At 47.1% G+C, this 14,284-nt stretch overlaps 1 protein-coding gene and 1 pseudogene across 1 annotated transcript in view; one reads left to right on the top strand and one right to left on the bottom strand.

Annotated features, from left to right (window-relative positions):
* LOC148103302 (polymeric immunoglobulin receptor-like) overlaps nucleotides 1-14,284 on the top strand; it is a 796,664-nt gene that overhangs the window by 582,285 nt on the left and 200,095 nt on the right. The window lies entirely within an intron of this gene.
* Nucleotides 12,487-14,178, bottom strand: LOC148103312 (E3 SUMO-protein ligase ZBED1-like; annotated as a pseudogene).

The raw sequence follows: 14,284 nt of genomic DNA, 5'->3' as shown, positions 1-14,284 counted from the left end.
CAAACACACACATCCTGCACTGAAGCATTTCACACTGAATGATGCTCCTGCGGTTTTTAGTCTGTGCTTGAAGTTTAATGTTTCCTTTCTGCTCTGAAGAGAGCAGCGTGTCAGTTTGCCACAACCAAACTAGAACAAGTCAAAATTTCCAACTTGCACCTTTGAAACCCACAGGACCACACGAGGAAAATATGTAAAACAAATGACATACACTAACGGCATGCCAATAAATTAATTAGCTGATTGTCAGTAAGTAGTTCTGGGTCATAAAAGTCTAATTCAGTGATCAAGAGACATAAAACATATTAAACTGTTGAACATGTGGATGTCATCTGGTCTGAGGTGCTGGGGGGACCAGTTACAGACCAGCAGCTGGACGTCAGTGGTTGGACTGGTGGACTACTTCAGTGAAGAGTAGACGATGTCTGGCTCTGGTTTAAAGTCTGAACACAAACACACACAGTTCAAACAACAAGAAACATGATTACAAGCTTTGTAGTTCAATAAACATTGTTTCCTCTCTGTTCCCAGTTTTGTTTCATTCATGTGTCACCATTTCTGGTTTCAGTTTGGGTTGCTCTTCATTTGGATTAATGGCTTCAGATTAATTTTGGATGATGATACTAAAATTATTTTAAAAAACTCTGGCCATGTTTACTATGAATAGCCACCACTGAAATATGAAACATATGACATGAAATAAGGAAAAGCAGAACGGGTCCACTTTACCAATGGAGCAAACATTTTTAGCTTTATCTTTGCATATATCCGACTGAAACCTGGCTGCTGTTTCCACTGTGCTTAATATTCCTTATTTGTTGTCACCTATTCTGACAAAAACTTACATTTATTAGAAAAAGACTTCTAAAATTGCTAGTACATAAAAGGTACTATATTTTATTCATAGAAAAACTTAATATCAGACTTTTGTCTAAATGCAAGTGTGGAGGCAATTCTATAATCAAACTTATATTCTGCTTTATGTATCTCTTTAAAATAAATTACAGAGAGAGGGTTAGGGTTGATGTAATTCACAAGTCTGAGCTCTGAGGTTGAGTCATTATGTCATTTGTTCAGCTTAGCTTAGCATGATGGATGGAAACAGGTTTAGCAGCTAGCTTGTCTCTATGCAAAGTCAAAGATAAAGAGCAGCTGTACCTGGGCCTCCTTGTTCTGATGGTTGTTTGACAATAACTGACATCTTCACTTCTCACAGCTGAGTAGACCACAGCTGAATCAGTCTCTGTGGAATAAAACAGATTGAGGTACAACAACAACATCTCTGCTATAGCCAATTTTTTTTTTTTTTTTTTAATTTTGCATCATAACAAAATTAAGTAATATGGTTTATGAACTGTAGCAGCTTTTCAGTTTTCTTATTATTACCAAAAAGTGAGTACATGAAACTTGGGTGGGGGTGTTTGTGTGATGGACGACCACAAAGCTGCCATTTTCTTTCAAAGCAGTCTGACACACTTAACCACAAAGCACAAAGCAAGCATGTTCTCACAACAAGAACACTGTTATTAACCATAACAGGATGCACTTCATTGAAAAGCCTTATAAATGTCATTTCATGAACAGGCTGAATGTATGTGGTTTGCAGTGTTGGGCAGGTTACTTTTAAAATGTATTCCACTACAGATTACAGAATACATGCCCCAAAATTTATTTTGCAACGTATTCCGTTACGTCACTTAGTGAGAGTAACGTATTCTGAATACTTTGGATTACTTAATATGTTATCAAGCTTTTTACAACTACATGAATGTACTATTGCTGTGGGTTTTTCTCTTTATCTATTATTGTAGGATCTACTGTACAATATGAAGCGCCTTGAGGCGACTGTTTTTGTGATTTGGTGCCATATAAATAAAATTGAATTGAATTGAACTGAATTGAAGTCAGTGAGTCGGGGATTATCGCCTGGATGCCGAAGCTTCCAGTAGCCAGGAGAATGCGATCTTCTTCTGCGAGTAAGCTGTACTCCATCGCGGCCAGCAGCGCAGAGTTGGTGAGGCTAGCTCGCACCGGCAACTGTCTGAGGAAGATGTGAGTGAAGAGGAATCTGCCATCAGCCATTCCTAGCAAGGACATCATGCTCTCCATGAGCACATGTTTGGAATCTACAGACTGGGACAAAATGAGGGCTGCTTCTAACCGTTTGAATGAGTTTACGGAGACTGTCACCTCCTATATCCATTTCTGCAAGGACAGCATTGTGCCATCACGCACTAGGGTGAGTTAAAACAATGACAAACCCTGGTTTACTCCTAAACTCAAAAAGCTGTGGCTGGAAAAGAGAAAGGCGTTCAGAAGGGGAGACAGGGACTGCTACAGAGAGGCCAAGTACAGGTCCAGTAAAGAAGTGGACATTGCTAAACATCAGCACTCTGAGAAGATGCAGCAGCAGATCTCAGAGAATGACTCGGCCTCTGTGTTGAAAGGTTTTAGGAATATCACCAGCCACAGGTCTGAAACCCCCCACTGCACTGATGACTTGCTCTTGGCAAACACCCTCAATGACTTTTACTGCTGTTTTGATGAGCCATCAAGCAGCCTTCACACCTCCACCTGCCCCAACAATAGAGACACTTTGGACACTCATTCCTCCACCTCTCCCTCTCCCCCCAACACAGAGCTATCACCACCATCAAACACTTCACCCACAACAACCCCTTCCTCACCCCTCATCAAGGAGGATTTCACACCACCTTCTCCTACTACAACCCTTCATATTCATGAAGCAGATGTGACGAAGCAGTTTAAGAGCCTTAATGCTCGGAAAGCTACTGCCACTCTCAGACACTGTGCAAACGAGCTGGCCCCAGTGTTTTCTGGCATTTGAACTCCTCACTGCAGGCACGTCATGTGCCTGCCAGCTTCAAGTCCTCCACCAGTCCCTGTCCTGAAGAAGCCAAGGATCACTGGACTAAATGACTACAGACCTGGCTCTGACATCTGTGGTCATGAAGTCATTTGAACGCCTGGTCCTCTCCTACCTCAAGATCCTCTCCTGGACCCCCTGCAGTTTGCATACAGAGCCAACAGGTCTGTACATGACGCTATCAACATGGCTCTACACTTCATCCTGCAGCATCTGGACTCCCCAGGAACCTACGCCAGGATCCTGTTTGTGGACTTCAGCTCTGCCTTCAACACCATCCTTCCAGACCATCTGAAAGGCAAGCTTTCCCAGATGAATGTGCCTGATCCCATCTGCCGGTGGATCACTGACTTCCTGATGGAGAGGAAGCAACACGTGAGGCTGGGAAAGAATGTCTTCATCAGCACCGGCTCCCCTCAGGGCTGTGTTCTTTCTCCTCTGCTCTTCTCCGTGTACACTAACTGCTGCACCTCCACCCACCAGTCTGTCAAGCTAATCAAGTTTGCAGATGACACCACCGTTATTGGACTCATCTCGGACGGGGATGAGTCTGCCTACAGGAGGGAGGTTGAACGTCTGGTGTTGTTACAGTATGTTTTGCACTAAGTACCACAGCAATTTCATAATAAGATTTCCTAATAAGATAAGATAAGATAAGATAAGATAAGATAAGATAAGATAAGATAAGATAAGATAAGATAAGATAAGATAAGATAAGATAAGATAAGATAACCTTTATTAGTCCCATGCATGGGAAATTTGTTTTATTGTAAACCTTCTCAACATTTGGCAATAAAACCCTTTCTGATATATGCAATCATCCCTGAACTCATCCACTCCAAATAAACCCAGCTCATTTTCCCAGCTTCCCTCTGTCAGTGGATCATAAACTTTCTGACAGAAAGGAAGCAACAAGTAAGAAAAACACATCCAGCATCTGGAAGTGCTTCAGGAAGGTGAACGCACGCAAAGCTACTGGTTACTACTACTGGATTCCCGGCCGCGTTCTCAAGTTATGCGCGGCTCAGCTGGCTGGAGTGTTTACACACATCTTCAACCTCTCCCTCTCTCTGTCTGTAGTCCCAGCCTGCTTCAAAATGGCCACCATCGTCCCTGTACCCAAATCCTCCACCATCTCCTCATTAAACGACTGGCGACCTGTAGCCCTGACCCCCATCGTGAGCAAATGCTTCGAGAAGCTGGTCAGGGACTTCATCTGCTCTGCACTACCCGACTCACTGGACCCTCTACAATTTGCAGACCACCACAACAGGTCCACTAATGATGCCATAGCCCTGACACTCTGCCCTGTCACACCTGGAGAAGAGAGACACATGTGAGAATGCTGTTTGTAGATTACAGCTCAGCATTCAACACCATCGTTCCCTCAAAGCTGGACAGGAAACTGCAGGATCTAGGACTGAGCAGCTCCCTCTGCAGCTGGATCCTTAACTTCCTGTCTGACAGACGCCAAGTGGTCAGGCTGGGCAGCACCACCTCATCCCCCATCACACTGAACACTGGTGCTCCACAGGGGTGTGTACTGAGCCCTCTCCTGTACTCACTCTACACCTACGACTGCACGGCCACTAGCAACTCCAACATCATTGTGAAGTTTGCGGACGACACTACAGTGGTGGGTCTTATCACCAACGGCTTACAGGGAGGAGGTCAACGCCCTGACCCACTGGTGTCAAGACAACCATCTCACCCTCAACGTCACAAAGACAGAGGAGTTGATAGTGGACTTCCGGAGGTGCAGAGAAGTACACACCCCCATCACCATCAATGTCACTGCTGTGGAGAGAGTGAGCAGCTTCTGCTTCCTTGGCGTACATCTGGCTGAGGATCTTACATGGTCAGTACACATAAACAAAACAGTGAAGAAGGCGCAGCAGCGCCTCTTCTTTCTCAGGAGACTGAAAAGATCTGGCATGAGCCCCCGCAGCCTCAGGACCTTCTATCGTTGTGCCATTGAGAGCATCCTCACTGGATGCATCACCACCTGGTACGGCAATAGCACCGCTTACAACAGCAAAGCTCTCCAGAGAGTAGTGCAGTGCTCTGAACGGATAATTGGAGGTGAGCTTCCCTCCCTCCAAGACATCTACAGGAAGCGGTGCCTGAGGAAAGCGGGGAGGAACATCAAGGACTCCAGTCACCCCAGCCATAAACTGTTCAGACTACTTCCATCATTAAGGAGGTTCTGCAGCATCCGGTCCTGAACCAGCAGATTGAGAGACAGCTTTTTCCACCAGGCCATCAGACTGCTGAACACTTCATAGACACCTCACCTCCACTACTGGAATTTCAACATTATGCACTACATACTGTACATTAATGCCACTGTTTTGCACAATATCCAACTACAAACCTCTGTATATTTTATTTATTTTATTTTATTTTACTCTATTTAATTTGTAAAATATGTATACACACACACACACACACACACACACACACATATACACACACGTAGACATACATATTTAGTATGCACGATCAGTAATATGCATACACTTTTATATTGTACATATATTTATTCATATAATTCTCAGATTTAGCCATTCTTATATTTGCTTGTTCTTATGTTATTGTACTTTGCACACCTCTGTTGCTTGTGAAGCTCGCACACAACAATTTCACTCACATGTACTGTACCAGTGTACCTGCACATGTGATGTGACAATAAAAGTTATTTGATTTGATTTGATTTGGAAAAATCCAAGCTCAACCTGCCTCAGGGACACTTGATCCAATTCTACACTGCAATAATCCAGTCTATTCTCTGCTGATCTATCACTGATTATGGTTTGGATCAGCCATCAAACAGAACAAGGGCAGACTACAGTGATGTCTGCAGAACAAATCATTTGTGCCAACTTGCCTTCGATCCATGATTTGTACAAATCCAAAGTCAGGAAATGAGCAACCAACATCATTGCAGACCCAGTATTTCTATTCTATTCTATTCTATTCTATCATACTCTGGACACAAACTGTTCCAACTCTGTTCCCCTCTGGTAGGTGCTACAGAGCACTGTATGCCAAAACAAGCTAATATCTCTACAGTTTCTTCTTTTCCACAGGCTGATAAACACATTGGACACTTAAATAATATGTATACCTAAAACATCCACCATACCAGCTGCAGAATCAAAGCATGCTATGCAGTTAGGTCCATATATATCTGAACACTCACAAGTTTTCAACTGTTTACTGAAACATTCCACTTGTAGTTATACAGTGAAAATAAATATAATGTGTAGACTCTCAGCTTCTATTTGAGGGTATCCACATATCATGAATGCTCTTTATGGCCTAAACGAGAGGCCTCGAAAATCGAGAGCCTCCCTTCACAGACTGATGAGGAAGCTGCCTCTCGAGGTGAAGCAGGGTCCAGTTCAGGGACCTCTACCTTGGAAGTTAAGATTTTATTTTGATTTTTGCTCTTTTTTGATGAAACTTTTTTTCATAAGTTGTATGTTTAGTAATTATAAGGGTGTGCAGGCAGCAAACCTAACTGTGCATTATAGTCATAGAAAATACAATCTAGATGAGTGGCAGGTTAATAAAAATTTTGTCAATTAATATCAATGGCTTACATAGTCCTGTGAAAAGGTGGAAAGCCTTATCCAAGTTTAAAAGGGACAAAGCCCAAATTGTTCTGATGCAGGAAACACATCTAGCTGACAAAGATCATGCAAAACTTAACAAATTAGGTTTCAAACATGTCTTCTATTCCTCCCATAGTTCTGGGAGGCGAAGGGGGGTGGCAATTTGATATCCTCAACTTTGAACTATGAACATATTTCGGAATATAAAGATAAAGAAGGCAGATATATATTGATAATGGGCAAAATTCAGGGTATTATGATTACTCTCTTAAATGTGTATATTCCTGTCACGGCTGGGGCGGCAGTCGTGTGGAGGTGAGGAAGGAGGATCCAAAAGCAGACAGTGGCGGAGGTGCAAGTGGGTTTTATTTACAGTGCACAAATAACCAAGGTGTGGGCAGAACTGAACATAAACCTAAACTGGAAAAGCTAATACAAAAGGAGGACATGGAGCGAGGGGCAGAGAGACGCAGAGCAGATACACAAATGAACACAGGGAATGAACACAGACGACGCGACGAGAAGCACAGGCAGACACCAACTATAAATACACACACCAGGTAATCAGGAAATGGCACACAGGAGGGGACACAGCTGGAACTAATGGGCATAACGAGACACAGACCTACAAAGTAAAACAGGAAATACACAGACTGTTTTACAACACAAAACTCGGGGACCTGTACAGAGCACAAAGGGAGACACAGGTAGGGAAAATAAACACTACAAACCCCAACCACCAATACAAAAACAGAATAAACTAGAAAATACTAATAACAAACTCAAAGCGCTGGGTCACCGACCCAGGACCATGACAGTACCCCCCCCTCAAGGGCTGGCTCCAGACAGCCCAACAGAAACACAAACCCCCCCCCCCCCCCCCCCCCCCCCCAAAAACCAAAAAACGGAAAACGACCCGACCAGGGCGGGTGGCGGGGGTCCAGGACGGAGGGACAGAGTCCAAAAAGGCCCAGACGGACAAGTTCAGGGGGCCGACCCGGAGGCCGACAGCGCCGGAGGCCAAAACAGTGCAGTTCCGGGGGCCGACCGTGTGGACGGCGACGGCGGCGGGAATGCAAGTCCGGGGGCCGGCCACGGTGACAAAGATGCCGGCCACGGTGACGAAGATGCCCAACATGTGGCCTGGCAGATGACCGACGGTGTTGAGGCGGCAGTTGGGGACCTGAAGGCTGCGTGGCCTTCGCAGCACCAGACGAGACGGAAGCTGAGGCTGGACCAGACGAGACGGAAGCTGAGGCTGGACCAGACGAGACGGAAGCTGAGGCTGGACCAGACGAGACGGAAGCTGAGGCTGGACCAGACGAGACGGAAGCTGAGGCAGAGGCAGTGGCGTGGAAACAGTTCTGGGGCCAACCGTGCGAACGGCGACGGCGAGGAAGCAGTTCTGGGGGCCGACCGTGCGGACGGCGACGGCGGCGAGGAAGCAGTTCTGGGGGCCGACCGTGCGGACGGTGACGGCGGCGTGAAAGCAAGTCCGGGGGCTGGCCACGGTGACAAAGATGCCGGCCACGGTGACGAAGATGCCCAACATGCGGCCTGGCAGATGACCGACGGTGTTGAGGCGGCAGTTGGGGACCTGAAGGCTGCGTGGCCTTCGCAGCACCAGACGCGACAGAAGCTGAGGCTGGACCAGACGAGACGGAAGCTGAGGCAGAGGCTGGACCAGACGAGACGGAAGCTGAGGCAGAGGCTGGACCAGACGAGACGGAAGCTGAGGCAGAGGCTGGACCAGGCGACGGCGTGGGTGGAGACACTGACGCTGGACCAGGCGACGGCGTGGGTGGAGCTGAGACCGGACCAGACAAAGACGAAGGCGGAGCTGGAGCTGGACCAAACGAAGGCGGAGCTGGACCAGACGAAGGCGGAGCTGGACCAGGACCAGACGAAGCAGATGAGGCAGAGGCCGGACCAGGCGACGGCGAAGTTGATGGTGGTGAAGCCGGACCAGGCGACGGCGTGGATGATGGTGGTGAAGCCGGACCAGGCGACGGCGTGGATGATGGTGGTGAAGCCGGACCAGGCGACGGCGTGGATGATGGTGGTGGAGACTCCGAGGCTGCAGCTGGCGTGGGCGATGGTGGTGGAGACTCCGAGGCTGCAGCTGGCGTGGGCGATGATGGTGGAGACTCCGAGGCTGCAGCTGGCGTGGGCGATGATGGTGGACACTCCGAGGCTGCAGCTGGCGTGGGTGGAGACTCCGAGGCTGCAGCTGGCGTGGGTGGAGACTCCGAGGCTGCAGCTGGCGTGGGTGGAGACTCTGAGGCTGCAGCTGGCGGCAGCGTGGACGAAACAGTGGATGTGGCTGCTGCTGCAGGCGTGGATGCGGCCGCTGGTGGAGCAGCTGGTGGCTGGACAGGCTCCTCGGGCCCCCCAGCTGGCGAAGCAGGAGGCCGGACGGGCTCCTCGGGCCCTCCAGCTGGCGAAGCAGGAAGCTGGCTAGGGGCTCCTCGGGCCCTCCAGCTGGCGAAGCAGGAAGCTGGCTAGGTTCTCCTGAACCTCCAGCTGACGAGTCTTGGGGCTGGACGGGCTCCTTGGGCCCTCCAGCTGACGAGTCTTGGGACTGGACGGGCTCTTCGGGCCCTCCAGCTGACGAGTCTTGGGGCTGGACGGGCTCCTCGGGCCCCCCAGCGAAAACAGTCTCAGAACCAGTGGGCACTGGAGCCCCTGGCACACACAGGACAGAACCAGCAGGTGCGGGGACCTCTGGCACACACAGGACAGAACCAGCAGGTGCGGGGACCTCTGGCACACACAGGACAGAACCAGCAGGTGCGGGGACCTCTGGCAGAGACAGAACAGAACCAGCAGGTGCGGGGACCTCTGGCAGAGACAGAACAGAACCAGCAGGTGCGGGGACCCCTGGCAGGGACAGAACAGAACCAGCAGGTGCGGGGACCTCTGGCAGGGACAGAACAGAACCAGCAGGTGCGGGGACCTCTGGCGGGCGCAGAACAGAACCAGCAGGTGCGGGGACCTCTGGCGGGCACAGAACAGAACCAGCAGGTGCGGAGACCTCTGGCAGGGACAGAACAGAACCAGCAGGTGCGGGGACCTCTGGCAGAGACAGAACAGAACCAGCAGGTGCGGGGACCTCTGGCGGGCACAGAACAGACTGCAGCTGCGCGGAGCACCGGCCCTGCTCAGGCAGCGACAGCCGGGTGCAGTCCTCAGCTGGGTTCTTAGCCTCCAGGGGTCCAGAGTCTGCTGGGGGCCGAAACCCAGCCTCTGGGGAGGCCCTGGGGCGAATAACAGTCTCTAAATTAGCCAGTTTCTGAGAAACTAGAGTGGTTTTATTGGGTTTGTCTCTCCGCTTAAAAAGGGTGCTAGGAACGGGATTCAAAATGGGTGGCACAGACACAGCCTCCAGTATGGAGGGAGCGAGTGACCGGGCTAATGGAATAGATGCAGGCTGGGCTAATGAACTGGCTAAAGGCTGATGTACTGTTTGAGGTGAGACTGGAGTTGGTAGTGGAGTGGATGAAACCCAGTCAGTTACTGTTTTGGATGTTTTGAAAATGCCAACTTGTGAGAGGTCAGTTACCACGAAGGTAGGTAAGCGCCGTGAACTGTCTCTACTCTCCCCATGAACAGCCCCAGAAAACACAGTCCCAGAAGCACCAGCGTCCTTAAAACTCACCACAGCTGGTCGCACAGGGGTCCCTGAATCCGGCTGTGGGGTGAAGCGCCGGTGGCGCGAATGTTTCCTCCCCACCGCTGACGGCTCCGACAGGCAGGGAAAAACCCCTGGGGGGTCGGGCCGTGAAACCTCCGGTGGGTGAATCTGAGACGGCTGCTTTGTGGCGGTCGTTGTCCGTTGTTGCGGGGCAGAAGCTTCCGAAGCTTGCACCGCTTCCCGGGCTTTATGTAGATCAGCGATTAAGTCAGTAAATCCCCGGACCTGGTGGAGATAGGGATTTCCGGCCAGGATAGCCTCAATGGCATTTATCCCCACAACCTTCGCTCGTGCATTGGAGGTGTGGGTTACCCAGTCCACCAGGCGTAGGGCGCGTGTGAGGTCGCTCTCCCCGGACAAAGCTGCTGGATCCATCTTGTGGTCGCGTCGTACTGTCACGGCTGGGGCGGCAGTCGTGTGGAGGTGAGGAAGGAGTATCCAAAAGCAGACAGTGGCGGAGGTGCAAGTGGGTTTTATTTACAGTGCACAAATAACCAAGGTGTGGGCAGAACTGAACATAAACCTAAACTGGAAAAGCTAATACAAAAGGAGGACATGGAGCGAGGGGCAGAGAGACGCGGAGCAGATACACAAATGAACACAGGGAATGAACACAGACGACGCGACGAGAAGCACAGGCAGACACCAACTATAAATACACACACCAGGTAATCAGGAAATGGCACACAGGAGGGGACACAGCTGGAACTAATGGGCATAACGAGACACAGACCTACAAAGTAAAACAGGAAACACACAGACTGTTTTACAACACAAAACTCGGGGACCTGTACAGAGCACAAAGGGAGACACAGGTAGGGAAAATAAACACTACAAACCCCAACCACCAATACAAAAACAGAATAAACTAGAAAATACTAATAACAAACTCAAAGCGCTGGGTCACCGACCCAGGACCATGACAATTCCCCCAGGCAGTGATTGGTCCTTGTATGGGCAGATTTTGAATTTGGCAACAACAAGGAGTCAGGGAATTTTCATTTGCGGTGGTGACTTTAACATCACATTAAATGCCAAACTAGACTCTTCAAATGGAAAAGGCGATCAGAGGAGTATTGGAAGAAGAATGGTGCACTTTATGGACAATTTTGGACTACTAGACGTGTGGAGAGACTTTCACCCAAATGATAGAAAGTATAACCACTTCTCAATTCCACACAATGTATATTCTAGGCTAGATTATATTGTCACTATCTGCAAAAAGAAAGAATTCCAGATCACAAGTTTGTAGTTCAACATACAAGTGACGACCTTTGACCTTCATCAGGTTTTATTTGTGTCAGAGAAAATTTAAACGTGCTTTTCATGCAGCTGAGTACATCAAGTGTTTAAAACGGAAGCTGTGATTAATCCTTTTGGGTTTTTTTGTCTTTAAATTTATCAATAAAACAGCTGCAGCTTTCACTACAGCACATGTGGTACTTTAACCTTTGTACTGCTTTCATCAGTTCATTTTGCAGTTAACATGTGAACATGTTGGATATAGGGCTGGGCAAAACGATTATTTTCCTAATTGATGAATCTAGCGATTAATTTTTCGATGCATCGATTAATCTAACAATTCATTTTTTAATCTGATTCGATTTCGATTTGATTTGATTATCAATTATTTCCACATTATTTTACTTTTATAGCAATTTCACATTTACTAATTTATGGATATCAATGGAAAACACAAATTTCTTAATTTGAAGACCTTTTAATAAAAAAAATTGCAAAATAAAGTTGTAGTAGTCGTACCATCTTATATTAGAGATAGCATTTAACAAGAAATGAAATGTGCAAACATATAAAATTAAGAAAAAGTTAACAAAACATTTAGCAACAATGGTGTCTTTAAACACACAAAATGTAACATTCACTTTGCTTTCTGCAAAAAAGTGCTCTTCATTCACAAAACAAAATCCATTTTGTTCCTGTTTCTCACATTTCTGTGTGTGTGAGTTCAATCGTCAATCATGTTAATTACATGAAGTAGTTATGAATTGGAGATTTAATAAAAACAAAATCCACAATAAAATTGTAGTACAATCTTCTGTTTTTAACAAAAAATTAAATGTTGTGCAAAACAAATATGAATAAAGGAAATCATAGCAAAAAATAATAATAAAATATAAACAGCAGCAATGGCGTCTTTGAACAAATAAAACTTAACATTCAGTTTGCTCTCTGCAAAAAAAGTGCTCTTCATTAACAAAATATCCATTTTGCTGCCTTCTCTTCCATTTCTGTGTGTGTGTTCAATCACGTTCATCACATTGAAGTAGTTATGCATTGGAGTGGAGAAATGTTAGCATTTCTACATGCTCAGAAGTCAGGCTTGCCCTTTTTTTGGTGTTTCCAGCAACTGAAAAAAGCCTTTCAGATGGTGTTGATGTGGCAGCTACTGCCAGATATGATTTGGCTAAAGTAGCCAGTGTGGGGAATCTTGTTGCATTATTCTTCCACCATGTAAGGGGGTCATTAGCCCTTGGAATAGGGGCTTCCCCAAAATACAACAGTACTTCTTTCCTCACCGCCTCATTTTCTCCATCCCCACCCTGGTCAGTGTTTTCATTACAATCTTCCTCCTCAGAATCTGTACCCAACAAAGTGTTCAACAAATTATCTTCTTTGTTGGGGGACTTGCTGAGGCTTCCTGTCCCACATGTTCTTGCTGTAGCTGTGATCTCTGCTCCCTTTTGAGATCAAGTGCCTCCCTCTGTACTCTTACTTGCAGTTTCAGAGCATCTTCTGGAGAAAGGAATTTCAGTTTACGAAAACGTGGATCGAGGGCAGCAGTAATGAGTGACACATTTTTCCCATCTTCTTGAAATGCAGATACTTCTGGATGCCACCTATACAAGATACATACATACAAGATTTCCTCTTCTGCACAGTTCTGGAAAGAGTTCACTGCTGCAGAATCAAATGATTTGTTTTGGGTGGATTTCAGCGGGGGGGGGGGGGGGGGGGGGGGGGGACAGAGAATGTGACATAAGACTGTCCACTAAGAACATTAGTAGCTTGCTCATAAGGCTTGAGCACCTCCTTCAATTCATCCAGAAGAATCCACTGATCATTTTTCAGATCCAGGTACTGTTTCACACGCTGTGTGACTTCTGGATCTGAAAGCATCGCAACCACTGACCATTTCTGTTCCAACAGACGGTTTGCTTCTGCTTAAGTTTGGTGCTAGTTGGCTCACTTCTCCTGATGTGCTTTACAAGGCCCCGTGCAGCTGATAGTGCCTTATCAATCTTGGGGTCTTTCAGTGCATGGTTTACAACCAGTTGCAGTGTATGCCCGGCACACCGATAGGACACCACTCCAAACGTCTCTTTCAGGATGTGGAGGGCTGCGACTATGTTACTTGCATTATCATGCACAATGACAAGGACATTATGCAAGGAAATATGGAATTTTTCTGCCACCTTCTCCACCCAGGAGGCAAGGTTTTCTGCAGTGTGGCGCTCTTCAACTGGCAGTGTTGCTAAATTGAAGGAGAGAAGATCCCAATTGTCATTAATGAAATGACAAGTTACCCCTAAGTAGGACTCTGTGACCAGACTTGTCCAAGCATCAGTGGTAAGGGAGATTTTGGATGTGGCCTTTTTTAGTTCATTCCTTAGTTTCTCTACTGACGTTTCATACTTTCTCTAATCATGCTTGTAAAATGACGCCTAGACGGCAGACGGCAGTAACCTGGTTGGAAAGTTTTCTTTGAATCCCTCACCCTCACAAATAAAAAACACCTAAACAGCAGCTGCTATATGTTACTGCTAAGCAGCTTAAATGAGTTTTGCATTTACGGAGGTTGGGTGTTTATCTCTGTCTATGAGTGAGTGTATGCCTACTTGGGGGGTGTCTGGATGAATTAAAGGGTAAAAACCAGCATTAGTAAAAAAGTTGAAAACTTACGGTGTTTTGTCCTTTTCAGAAGCTGCTCCTGGATGCCGTCGTTTGAGGTGCTGGTGCATAGCCGTTGTGCTTTTATCATAGTGTATATTATATTATATCCTATATACTGTAGAACTGCGTGTTCGGGTGGAGGTTTAAGTCGACTGCGACTCCCTCACTCATGTT

This window comes from Neolamprologus brichardi, chromosome 3 (assembly GCF_056152115.1).
Source record: "Neolamprologus brichardi isolate AB-2024 chromosome 3, ASM5615211v1, whole genome shotgun sequence".
NCBI classification, from domain to species: Eukaryota; Metazoa; Chordata; class Actinopteri; order Cichliformes; family Cichlidae; genus Neolamprologus; species Neolamprologus brichardi.
This window is presented reverse-complemented; position numbering and strand designations above follow the sequence as displayed.